The sequence below is a fragment of the Saccopteryx bilineata genome, chromosome 6 (genome assembly GCF_036850765.1).
Source record: "Saccopteryx bilineata isolate mSacBil1 chromosome 6, mSacBil1_pri_phased_curated, whole genome shotgun sequence".
In the NCBI taxonomy this organism is placed as follows: Eukaryota; Metazoa; Chordata; class Mammalia; order Chiroptera; family Emballonuridae; genus Saccopteryx; species Saccopteryx bilineata.
The window spans coordinates 118,825,827-118,840,221 of NC_089495.1; the positions used below are offsets into that span (position 1 = coordinate 118,825,827).

General features: G+C 35.6%; 1 pseudogene; it reads right to left on the minus strand.

Moving 5' to 3' along the window:
* Window positions 1-13,748: 13,748 nt before the first annotated feature.
* LOC136309806 (small nucleolar RNA SNORA36 family) lies at window positions 13,749-13,873 on the minus strand (annotated as a pseudogene).
* Between the last annotated feature and the right edge of the window lie 522 nt (window positions 13,874-14,395).

Consider the following 14,395-nt stretch of genomic DNA (forward strand, 5'->3'; position numbering starts at 1 on the left):
GCCAGTGACTCCGCACTCAAGCTAGTGAGCCCATGCTCAAAGCCAGAGACCTCAGTGTTTCAAACCTGGATCCTCAGTGTTCCAGGCTGATGCTCTATCAACTGCGCCACCACCTGGTCAGGCTATTTTATATATGAAGTGATAAAGAATGAGCCCCCAGTCTTAGATAATTAGTAGATGGTGAAGCAAGGGAAGAGAGGGAAGGGGAGGGGAGTTCAGCCTATTATTAAAGTTCTTATATTAGCTCAAACAGGCCTACATGTGATGAGGCAAAATGAAGGCAAGTGCCTTGGACTTGGAGAAAGAATCGAAGGAACTTTTGGCAAGAAATCACTACTCTGGCATATCTGAAAACATTGTAATCAGCGGAGCTCAGACTGATTGTTAAGGTTGAAATACCATCTTCATTCACATAATCCTGATAATTTCAGCTCCAAATTTATGTAAAAGAAAAAGAAATATTTTTTTGGTTGCTGGTCTGCTCATATTAGTTCATTTTTCAATTAATTAATTAAGTTAATAAAAAACATTTATTGAGCATGGCTTTATGCTAGGCACTGTTTTAGGCAACGGGGACAGAATGTATGCAAATAAGAACCTTAGGAAATTAGTATTTTACTGAAGTATTATTTCATCTTTTCTAAAAGAAATATTCCCCCAAATACCTTTAAAATAGTCCTATAAAGCCAAACTGTGATAGTGGTGATTGACAACCTTTTAGGTCTAAGACAGGAAGATGCTGACCTCTCTTCCTCAGAACCTTGTGGGGTGATGACTGTGGGCTCAAGATACGAAGCATGCAATCTCTCAAAAAGTAATAAACAAAACTTGACATATAAGGCACTTGAGATCAATTTTCTAGCAAGATGCTTTTATAAATGCCTCTTTTTAAGATAAAAACATTACTATCAGGTTGTTCACTCATATTTTATTTTAGTTTATTTCCCAAACTCCAGTCATCCAAGTACCATTTTCAGAATTCTTACCCTGTCTGCATCCCACCTGTACTCTTATAAGTCTTTTCAATTGACTTATTTTTGTCCTACCCTTCGCAATAGTATCCTTGAAGTCCGTTTTGCTATGTTAGGTTTCTCTCCTAACTTAATAAATTAAAATAGAGGGAAAAAATTTAATCACATTTGGTATTTCTTTTATTTTCCATAATTCCTGTTCCTGTTTTGCCTGTTTTAATCCAGTTTGTGAATATTTTAAAGGGAGATAAAAGTGATTGTTAAATACTGACAGTTAAGATCTTTGACTTTTTGTACTTGAGATATAATCGTCTTTTGTCAGGGAAGAAGCGTTGCATTCCTGTGGTCCTGGTTTATGGCTAGAATGCTTGCACAGGTTCAGTGGATCTGGTGTTGAGCGTTAGGGCTCCTTGTTTGGTCTGCATTACTTATTAGTCTAGGAAGTCCTGTGCAGGCCACAACTTCTGCCTCTATAAGTAGGCGGCTGTCCAAGCTCTATTTCCAGCCTGGAATTTTCCCTCCTGTTGCTGTTAAGTCTTTCTAAATCTTTCCCAAATACTGGGAAACTCATAGAATTAGAGGAATATTAGCTCTAAATTATTGTGTCTGGTTTTTTACAATGAAATATATTACTCTAATGCATATTATTTTTTTCATGGTCCTCACTCTGGATTACACCACAGTTTATATTTGTCATCAGTGACTGTAATTTTTTCTGTACAATAAATTACATTGAAGAAAGCATAAGTACTAAACTTATGGACCTTGGTCATAGAAAACATTTTATGACTTTGACCCCAAAAGCAAGGGAAGTAAAGGCAAAATTAATGAATGGGAATATATCAAACTAAAAAGATTCTAAACAGCAAAAGAAACCACAAATATAATAAAAAAACAACTAACCAAATGGCTGATGACATTTTCAAGCAACAACTTTGACAGGGGTTAATATCCAAATTAGATAAAGAATTCATACAACTCAACATCAAGCAAACAAATTATCCAATTATAAAATGGGCAGAGGGCCCGAACAGATATTTCTTCCTAGAAGACATACAAAAGACCAATGAATATATGAAAAGATGATCATCTTCACTAAGTATTAGAAAAATGCAAGTCAAAACTACAATAAGATTAACACTTCTTAAAATGGCTATTATCAACAAGACAGGCAATAACAAGTGTTGGAGATTCTGTGGAAAAAAAGTAACCCTCATTCAATGCAGGTAGGAATGTAAACTGGTTTAACTACTAATGAAAACATTATGGCCATTCCTCAAAAAATTAAGAATGGAGTTACCATATGACCCAGACATCCCTCATTTGGGTATCTACCAAAAAAACTGGAAAACACTTATTTGTGAAGATGTGTATACCCTCATGTTTATTGCAATGTTGTTCATGGTGGCCAAGACATAGAGACAACCAAAGTTTCCTTTGATAGAGGACCTAATGAAAAATATATATATAATGGAATACTACCTAGCCATAAGGAAAGGTGAAACAAATTTGAGACAATATGAGTGAACTTTGAGTATACTATGCCAAGCAAATTAAGTCAGTCAGGAAAAGCCAAGAACCATATGATATCACTTATATGTGGTATATAAAACTGACACTCAAACACAAGCAACAGTATGGTGGTTATCAGAGGGAAGGTGGGCAGTGGGAGAGGGAGGATGGTTATTAAAGAGTAAAGAAGGCCAAATATATGATGATGAAAGAAGATTTGACCTTAGTGATAAACACACAACGCAATATACAAATCATGTATCATAGAAATGTATATTGAAACCTATATGATCCTTGTAAGCTTGGTGGATAGAGGGATGGTCACGTGGGGAACCTAGGCCCGCGAACTTTGGCTAGGTCCGCCCACAGCCAAGTGCGCCAAAAGAAACTTCCTAGGAGTCCTTGGAAAAAAAGCGACTGACTTGTCAGCCAGTGAGATTTCTCTATGTCATATTAGCCCAACTTCCCTAGAAGGACCCCTTTTAAAAGATACCCACGCAGTCTCTCTGTGTGCATGCGATTTTCCTGACCTCCATCTTCCAGGCCAGTAAATCTCGTCTGGGGAACGTTCTGTGCTGAATAAAGCCTTTTGAACTTACCACAGTTCGTGGCTCCGAGACCTGTTCCTTCCTTCTCAGTGGGGAAAAATACCTTACAATCCTTTTAATCAATGTCACAGCAGAAAATTAAATTTGAAAAAGTCTAAAAAAAAACCCTGCATGTTGCTGGCATAAAAACAAAAAACAATGTCAACTCTCAGAGAAAGGTGTATTTACTGCAAAGTTAATGGAGCTTAAGCCATAGGATCCTTTATTTGTGCAAACCTCTTCCACGGCCTGATCTTAATCTTCATTTCGTAAAAAGGGATTTTAATATTATGATTCTGTTGGTCCTACAAAACCTGTGTCCAACCCTGCTCTCAGAATTTCTCAAAGCGCAATTGGCAGATAATGAGATTCATGAGTCTAGCAAGATGCTATCGAGGTAACAAAAAATCAATTTCAGACACTTCTGGTTAAATTCTCATGTCGTGTGATTAGATTGGAGAAAAAAAATACATTTATAAATTTTTTTAAGTAAAAACTGATGAAATACTATTCTTCTTTGATGTGGCTAAAACATATATTGTTTATGCTAAAGGTGATAATGAGATCAAGATCATGTAAATGAATTACAGTAAATAGCACAGAACTGGAATTCTACTCCTAATTGCTCAAAAGATTTTTACCATAGTTAATTTAAAACTGCAAAAAATAATTCTTAATATTGAAAGCTCTCCTCCAAAGCAGTATTGTATACGGGTATAAAAATTTAAAAAATGTCATGATAACTAATGAATGAAGGGTAGCTAAGTGTCATCTGGAATAGACAATGGCATCTTTACATTACCCACCAAGTATCTGAATTCTTAATGCAGTTCACCATGTGTCTCTAAATATTTGTTAAAAAGACACTCAAGTTGTGTAGCTTAGCTGTTACTCCTGGTGGCATAACTACAAATTCCTCTTACTGCCCAAATGCTTTCAGAGTCAGAGATGTGCCCACTTCTTCTCAAGGATTCTGAATTGATTGATTCCTGGTGATGCTTGCCACTAGTACACATATTGAAGTAAATATTCTTGTGGATACTTCTGGTGATCTTATAATTTATTCTTAGTGTCCAAGATTCCTCAGTATTTTACATATTTATTTACTCATATTCTCAGTCTCATCCTTCCTCTCAAAAACTAACATCATAGTATGTTGTTTACTTCAGCTGCAAAGTAGGTTAAAGTTGAAGGTGGTGGGACTCACATTGTCATCTTGGGACTTGAGGTAAGAGAGCAGAATCACTCAAATTTTCATGAGGATTTCTAAGTCATATTATAATATTTTTATACTTTAAAAAACTTTCTTATTAAATATTTAATTTTTAGTCTTTAAATTTTCTGATTAATTCACAGTTTAGTATACAATAGTCAAGATGGTAATAGTATCATATCTAGTTGGAACAAATAATTTTTATTTTTGATTTTCAACTTATTGCACGAGTTAATCATGGTTTGAGAGGTTTTCAAAAGATTTATACAATGTTTCTAGTAATTTTTACTGGAATATATTATAAATAATTTTCTTCTTCCTAATTTAAGGTCAGAATTTTTTTCCCCACCAACCTTTCCACCCTCACCCTAAAAACAAAACAGAACAAACCAGACACAAGACTAACCATGGTATATCAAGATAAATAGCCCAAAAGCTATGTTTTATCTGTTGAATCAAAACATATGTAATTCTATTTTTATAGCCATTGGAAATCATATTTTATTTTTCATACTAATAGCATAGTAAAAATTCCAAAATATAAAAAGGAAAATAGTGATATACCTGGCTAAAAAGTCAATACACTGAGAGGAAAATCAAAAATAACTTATTGCTCAAGAACTTGGGGAAGTGGGATTTTTCAGGGCTTTTTAAATTTTTTTCTGAAGTGAGAAGAGGAGAGGCAGAGAGACAGTGAGAAGTGGAGAGACAGAGAGACAGACTCCCACATGTGCCTGATGGGGATCCACCCAGTATGCCCACCAGGGGGCGATACCCTGCCCATCTGGGCCATTGCTCCGTTGCAACTGAAGCCATTCTAGTGCCTGAGGTGGAGGTCATGGAGCCATCCTCAACACCCGAGCCAACTTTGCTCCAATGGAGCCTTGATGCAGAAGGGGAAGAGAGATAGAGAAAAAGAAGAGGAAGAAGGGTGGAGAAGCAGATGGGCGCTTCTTCTGTGGGTCCTGGCTGGGAATTGAACCTGGGACTTCCACACACAGGACTTTCTTTACTTAACATACTATGCAGGAAGAAAATAAAACAGTACAATATTAATATATCTTAAATATTTACTGATTCTTATATTTTTAACCTAATTTTTTGCTTATGAATTTTGTTCTTTGTAGAGTCACCAGAAAGTTGTGGGACAGAACTTGAAACCTAAAAGGAAGAAGAAATCACATGTTGGCATAAACCCTAGAGTGTGTCATTCAGCAATGAGACACATCTCAGCCAGCCACAAGTGTTTAGCAGATGACCAAAAGTGTCTGATGACAGTCCTTGGTCAGCTTATCACATGATTTATTGGCTCCTAGAGTACTTTACAAAAGGAATGCACTTTTTCCAAACTTCTCCACCCAGAATAAAGAATTTGTGTTACTCTATTCCTCAAACATCATCTTTACTCTGAAATGAGAATGTAGGGTTTTGATGCCTTGTTCTTCTGATGATCTTACATTTTGTGATTTTTCTTTTCCTACTTCATAAAAATTTCTTCCAAGAAACATCACTTAAATGGTTGGTGGCTGGTCATGGGAATTTAGTCCCATGCCAGTGATTTTGAGGAAGTAGGGAAAAGTAATAACACGTTATCCAATGAACACATTCCCTAACCTCACCACCACTGGTGCCACAGAAAACATTACAGTAGTAAAGAAAAAATGCACACTTATTGAAGATTTTTATAAAAAAGACTGGGAACTAATTTTATAGAATAGAAATACACCTATTCAATGAAGCTGAGGATAAAGAAATATTTGTTGTTTAAAATCTCTCTATTAGCTAAAACAATGAATAATGGTACAAAAATCTCTCCTGCACTGGTCAGAACATGCGTGAGTCATGATTTGACAGAGCAGAGTTAGGACTTCATCTAGAACATCTTTGTGTTCTAGATATTGCATTTATTTATTTGTTTGCTTGCTTATTTATTTATTGTGACAGAGACAGAGAGAGGGACAAATAGAGAAAGACAGCTAGGAAGGGAGGGAGATGAGAAGCATTAATACTTTGTTGTGGCATCTTAGTTGTTCATTAATTGCTTTTTCATATGTGCCTTGACCTGGGGGCTACAGCAGAGCTAGGGACCCCCTGCTCAAGCCAGCAACCTTGGGCTCACACCAGTACCTTTGTGCTTCAAGCCAGTGACCTTTGGGCTTGAAGCCAGCGACCATGGGGTCATGCCTATGATCCCACTCTCAAGCCAGAGACCCCATTCTTTCTCAAGCTGGTGAACCCATGCCCAAGCAGTGTGAGCCTGCACTCAAGCTGGCAACCTCAGGGTTTTGAACCTGGGTCCTCTGCATCCCAGTCCAACACTCTATCCACTGAGCTACTACCTGGTCAGGCTGCATTTCTTTTTTACTGAGAATCTTTTATTCTAGTTTTTCAGGAAAAGGATTTGCATACAGTTTCTGGAACATTTTAAGGTAAATTGATAAATACGTTTGTACTTTTATATTATTCCTTGAAGTTATTGCAGAGATTAAATGATATTATGCATATGAAGAAAATAATAGTGGGTGTGTAAAGTTTGTCTTCTTTTGGGGAACTTGACAGATTTATTGCACTGAAGTGTTGTTTTTGGCTCAGGATAGAACCTTTCCTCTCTGAAAACCTCAAATTTCTTTCATCTTCATGGTTTCTATATGGTGTCTTGAATTCATCTTGTCACTGAAGTTTTATTAATTTGTGAAAGGTGCATGCAATAACTGTTAAAATAGTAGTGACCTGCTTAGCTTATCAGAGAATGAATGTAGTCAGTCAGGAGAGCCTAGACGCAGACTCACTGTGTCACCAAAATCCAGAGATGATTGGGAAATGAAAGCAAAGCTTTGAACTTCCTGACAGAAATACTAGGATCTAAAGGACAAAGAATCATTGCTCTATCAGCAGTTCAATATCTTTCTACTCCCCCCAGAATATACCCTGTCAAAATATCCATCAATTACAAGGGGAAAATAATGACATTTGGGGCACATAAATGCTTAGAAGTATTTCTGTGCCATGTACTCTTTTGTCAGGAAGTCACTAGGTAATAAGTTATATCACACAAGCAAAAGGAAGAGAAAGACGTGGAATCAGTGGATGGAGGAAAGTGCAGAGAGAGGTAAGAGATGACCCAGGTGATGATGAGAGGAGGTCTAGGATAATAGCCCTTCCACAGATCTAGAGAATAAATGCAGCTCAGATTGGTGTAGAAGAATTAGGGCTCCCCAGAGGATCTCTTCTTGAAAAGAATGAAACAGGTTAAATGCCTCGTGTGCCTGAGGATAAGGGTGGTGACTAACATTTCTGTTAGAAAACTTGCAGATTAACTTTGTACAGATAATACTAAGAAAAACAAGAATTTCATCGAATAGAAATTTTTGTTCAAAACAACTAATTATGGTCAGTAATTTCACTCTGAGTTCTATTTATATATTCATACCATTACAAACGATGAATGCCAATGTAATAAAACAGAATGAAACTCCTTCTGAGAGGAGGAGTGAGAAAAAGGACAAACATAAGAACAAGAGGAAGACTAGGTTCTAAGAACCTAATCCTTATTTTCTGTTGTAAAAAAAAATATTGCGTCTCAAAGTAAAAATGTCAGCAAATAACAGTATTGAAATATCACTTAGTAATATGAATTAGAGTGCCAAAGGAATATGTTAGACTAGTTGAAACTGTCTCTGTAGAGTAGGAATTGAGAATAGGGATAAAGTAACAGGGAGTCTTCATAAAAGTCTTGGAGAACTGTTTGCTGTTTTTGAATTTTGTGCAAAACTTTGATAATAAATATATTTGAATAAAAAAGATTTTACTTAAACAAATTAAATTCAAAAAACTCTTATGATAGATAGTTCTTACAGATATCAAGATCTATGTGGAGACATAAAGGAATTATTCCTTTATTTTAGTCTTTTTCTTCAGGTTTCTTTCTCTGGAGCCATAGGCTGAATTATCTATCTCCTGCTACTCAAAATGGGGGCCTGAGACCAAAAGCTTTAACATCCCTTGGGATCTTGTTAGAAATGGAACTAGGTAGTAACAAGTGCTGGAGAGGCTGCGGAGAAAAAAGAACCCTCATCTACTGTTGGTGGGAATGTAAATTAGTACAACCATTATGGAAGAAAGTATAGTGGTTCTTCAAAAAATTGAGAATAAGCCTGACCAGGCAGTGGTACAGTGGATAGAGCATCAGATTGGGACATGGAAGATGCAGGTCCGAAACCCCAAGGTCACCAGCTTGAGCGCAGACTCATCTGGTTTGAGCAAGGCTCACCAGTTTGAGCCCAAGGTCACTGGCTTGAGCAAAGGGTCACCCAGTCTGCTGTAGCCCCCCAGTCAAGGAACATATGAGAAAGCAATCAATGAACAACTAAGGGGCTGCAATGAATAACTGATGCTTCTCATCTCTCTCCCTTCCTGTCTGTCTGTCCCTATTTATCCCTCTATTAGTCTTTCTCTGTCTCTGTCACCACAAACACACACAAATTGAAAATAGAACTACCATATGCCAGCAATCCCTCCACTGGGTATATACCCTGAAAACTTGAAAACATGGGTATGTAAAGATACATGTACCCCCATGTTTATTGCAGCATTCATTGTTCATGGTGGCCAAAACATGGAAACAAACAAAATACCCTTCAATAGAGGATTGGGTAAAGAAGATGTGGTATGTATATACTATGGAATACTACTCAGCCGTAAGAAATGATGACATTGGATCATTTACAGCAACATGGATGGACCTTGGTAACATTATACTGAGTGAAATAAGTAAATCAGAAAAAGCTAAGAACTGTGTGATTCCATACATAGGTGGGACACAAAATTGAGACTCATGGACATAGGGGTGCAGTGGTTACCAGGGGGAGAGGAAGGGAGGAAAGGAAGGAAGTGGGGAGAAGGGGAGAAGCATAAAGAGAAACAAATGTGGGGTGACGGAGGATGATTTGACTTTAGGTGATGGGCATACAGCATAATTGAGTGTCCAGATGATGTAAGATGTTTTCTCTAAATCTGTGTACTCTGGTTGACCAATGTCACCCTGTTAAATTTAATTCTCTGAATGAATGAATGACATGGGACTCATCTCAACCTACTGAACTGCAATTTGCATTTTAATAAAATTTCTAAGTGATTTGTATGCACCACAAACTTTGGGAAGCATTGGTCTATGTCATTTAAATTAGCACCCTCATCTCTAGGCAAAATGTTTCCTTTTCCTCTCATAGATATTTGGCTCTATCTTTGATAGCCTGTAAATTTGAAAACCAATGAATAGTCCACTAGATTAGAATTTTTCAGCTTTATTCTTTTGACACTTTGGAGCAGATAACTCTTTGTGATGAGGGCAATCCTATGCGCTGTAGGATGTTCAGCAGATCCCTGGCCTCTTCCAACTAGATGCCACTTCCCTTCTCAGAGTGACAACCAAATTATCTCTAGACATTGTCAAACGTCTCTGAGGGATAACAAGGAGACCCCAGGTGAGAAACACTGCCTTAGAGAATGAATCTTGAGGTAGGGAGTGTGGCAGCACAATTCTTTGAATGAATGTGCCCAGACTGGGGTTAGGAGAGGGAGTGGGTTTTAGGTGGAAATATTCTCTGTGCTGTTCAACATGGTATTCACTGACAACATGTCAATATTGAATATTTGAAATATTCTAATACAATTGAGTAACTGAAGTTTTGTTTTAATTTAATTGAAATTAAAAACTGAAATGAGGTCATTTGCTACCACATTGAACAATGCAGTTCTACACTATCTTCCTGGGTGATATACTTGTTGATAACTCCAAATTTGAACTTCAAGGCCCAAACACTATCCTGAGATCTAGAAAGAATAACATATCTGTCGGAAACCTTTGGTATAGTATGCCGTAGTGACCTAAACTAATTACTAATATTTTGCTTTGAAAATTGTTTCTTTTTCCTTATTTATTTAGTTCAGTGAATAACAACCACACTGTTTTCAGATATTATTCTTGAATTTTCTCATATCCTCATTTTCATAGTCCTATTGTTAGCCAATATCTAAATTTTATTTACCTTGTAAATATTTCTTGAATATATCTTTTCTCTTTATCTCAACTTAGATGAGAATCTCATTTTCCTCTCCAGAACATAATCCAGTACACTAAGCTGGAATTACCTTTCCTAGCCCATTCTCCACATCACTTCCAGAATTATTTTGGAAAGGAGCACTTATTATTTTATTTGTTCAAACAGCATTAGGAGGTAATCTACTATGTACTAAAATTGATCTTGAGAAATTAGATTAATAAAGTGAAATAGCTTATCAAAATTGGAAACTCCTGAAAGGTTTTTTTTTTTTTTTGAGTAAAAGAGTTTTATTATTTAACAAGTATATTGTGTCATTAAATCTAGAAGCTTATGAAACAGAGATTTGAGTGAAAAAAATAAAGAGCCAGAAAAGCAGCATCAAAAGATAAGAGAACCTGGAAGAAGTGACAATAATGTCACATAGAATAAGAGACAAGAGAGTCCCAAGAATTAAGTAATAGCAATATTTCTATAACCAGGCCAGAAAGGATAGACTGAAAAATAGCCCCCAAAGAGGCCAACTTTCTAATCCTCAAGCCTGTAAATATGTTACCTTACATGGAATGAGAGACCTTTTAAGTGTAATTAAATTCAAGGTCTAGAGGTGGGGAGATGATTGTAAATTACTTTAGTGGATACAATGTAATCACAAAGAATTTTCTAAGAGGAAGCCAAGGGGATCAGAGTGAAAGGCAATCTGGGGTGTGAGAAGCAGAGGTCACATGGATACGAGAACAAAAGCCAGGCAGTCTCTAAAAGATGGAAATGACAAAGAAAAGATTTACCCCTGGAGTCTTCAGAAGGAACACAGACCTAGCAGCTAAGATTTAGACTCCTGAACCCTAGAACCATAAGAGGATAAATCTGTGTTGCTTGAAGCACTAAGTTTGTGAAATTGTAATAGCAATAAGAAAGTGACACATAGACCCTGAGGGAGTTAAAGCATAAATTACAAGGGGAGATAGCAGATGTTAATCACATGTGTGGAAAAGCCTCTTAGTGAATGAAATAAAAAATAGAATAGACATCTGTAAAAACAAGACCATGAAGCCTTTCCTTTACAGAAGAGACTGTGGTATGTTCCAAAGGAGGAAAAGTAGAGAGGAAATTATTGAAGATTTTGAAGAAGAATTGTATATGAGGGGGCAAGTTTCTAATGGAAACAGGAAAGAATACTATAATAACTGCAGCTGCCACAGACTTGCTTCAGGGCGGTCATTGTTAGTCACGATCCTTCTTTACAGAACCATCACAGTAAATCTTTAGAGTAACCCATTTACTAGTGAGGAAATTATGGCTGAGGTTGAGCTTAAACAATTTGCTGAGGCTATACACTTCAAAAATTGTGGAGTAGGACCTGAATCCAAGTCTGTATGAGAAAGTTCATGATCTTCAGCCCCCCAAAAGACAAGAAAGGTTGGCACTGCTGTCAGAGGGGAGGAAATGAAAATGAGTGAAAAAATAGATAGGCTTGGATATAGGAGAAGGAATATGAAAATATACTTCATAGCATAAAAAAATTTTAATGTTTTTGGTAAGCCAACTTTTAAAGTGTGAGGTCAAGATCAAAATATTTTTCCACTGAATCACAATATTCAATATGTGATTACTTTTATTCACAATTTTAACTACTGCTACTAAGTGGTCAAGAGTTTCAGTTCAACTAAATTTTCATGTTTTTATTTAAAAGAGAAAAAATGTTTGGAAAAATTTGAATATACCAGAGTGTTCAGGTTAAGTCTAAATTAAAATAAATTACATTTCTAGTGAGTATCAAAAGTACAAGATATTTTCCCACATCTCTGAGTGATGGATTTTACTGAGTGTGAGACTCTCCAGCCTGCTTGGCAGAGCACAATGTAAATTGACTTATCTAAATGGTATTTTGTGCTTCTAATTTGGGAGGGTTTTTGGCTTGACAATTTGTCTGCATGCAGAAAAGGGAAAAAAACTACAGTAAAAATTGGGTAAGTGCAGAGAATCAGTCATTAGTATGCAGATACTTTCACTGGGAACTTGTTTACAGTTAAAAGCTATATTTTCTTAAATATGTAAAAGTCATTCTAAATTTTAAATAATAAGATCAGGTTCAGTCAACAAATATAAAGTGGTTGGATTTGAGCTGTTTTGAAGATAAAGTGGTTGGATTTGAGCTGTTTTGAAGATAATTTAAAATGCAAATCAATAACAAAGATGATGTAATTTAGGAAACATTTTACATAAGTGGGTCATTTTGAGCAGTTTCATGGAAGTAATAAATAATAAGCTAAATGAAAAATTTCAAGGAAACTGTTATATAGCAGAAACAAAATTTTGCAATAGAATCAAAATACTATAATAAAAAGAATAATCACTTGGAAGATATAATTGTGATATAGGAAATCAACATAAAATGATACACCAAATTTATATGAAAAGGTATCATAGTTCAAATTATAACATAAATTGAAGATGGAAGACAGAAGAACAAAATGACAGATGTTCCTGTAGGAAAATAGAACTGAACCAGAAATAAAAATCAAAGACACAATGTAGAAAACATTGTTGAGTTTTAAAAAATAAGCTAAGCATACAAATTAAAATATTTTATTATATTCTGAGGGAGAAGGACAATGAAAAAGACCCTCAAATTAGACACACCATAGACAAATAGCCTATCCAATAAGATTAAAACTATACCTTTAAGTATCCATACAAAAACTGAATATACAAAAAATGTAAGAATCTATTTAGGACCAAAACTCTAGGTCACTCCAGAACTCCAAACAGTTACTCAAATTTCCAGATAATAATAGAGAAAGCTTTAGCCCAAACATTAAGTTCTAAAGGCACATGATTTTGGTTACTCAAATTAAATTTTGTCTAAAATAACAACAGAAAATTTCAGATTAAATGAACTCTGAAAAGAAATAGCCACAGTATCTTTCTTGAATAAAATACACTTTGATATAAACTTTAGCTAAGCAAGAATGATATTACTGTCTTGTACAATATTTCATAATCATTTTTTAATTTTTAAATTTTATTTTCAATTACTGCTTACATTCAGTATCACTTTGTATTTATTTCAGGTGTGCAACATAGTTACTACACAATCATATACTTCACAGAGTATATGACATTTGCAGTACCCACCTAGCTCCATGGACAATTATTACAGTATTATTAATGGTATTTTCTATGTTTTATACCTTGTGACTGTTTTGTAACTACCAGTTTGCACTTTTGATCCCTTCATGGTTTTCATTCAGTCCCCCAAACCCCTCACCTCTGTGAACCAGTAGTAGTCTGTTTTCTGTGTCTATGAGTCTGTTTCAATTTTTTTCTTCATTTATTTTATTTTTTATATTCCACAAATAAGTGAAATCATGATTTCTCTGACTGACCTATTTCTTTTTTTTTTTTTTGTAGGCTGGGAAGTAAATGGATAGAGTCATGTTTTCCATCCACTCATTGTTCTTAGCCCGTTTCAATGTGCCAAAGTTTAATTAACAGAACAGGGATGCTACCCTGAACTGAACTCTGACTGACCTATTTCACTTAACATTATACACTTTAGATCCATCTATGCTGTCAGAAATAGTAACAATTTATATTTTTATTGGTTGAATAATATTCCATTGCATTTATGTACCAATACTTTTTAATCCACTTATACATTGGTGTACATTTCAGTTGCTTCCATATCTTAGCTATTGTAAATAAGGCTGCAATTAATAATAGAGATGCATATATTCTTTCAAATTAGTTTTTTTTAAATATATACTCAGAAGTGAAATTATTGGGTCATAAGGTAGTTTGATTTTTAATTTAATTTTGTTTTTGAAAGAGGCAGGGAGAGAGAAAGACAGGAATATCCGACTGTTCTTGTATGTGTCCTGACCAGGAATCGAACCACCAACCTCTGTGCTCTGGTACAATGCTTCAACCAACTGAGCTATCTAGCAAGGGCTTAATTTTTATTAATTAAAAAAAATAGGAACAGAGGATGGGAGAGAGGGGGGAGGGGGAAGGGAAGCATTATTTATTCCACTTAGTTTTGCAATTTTT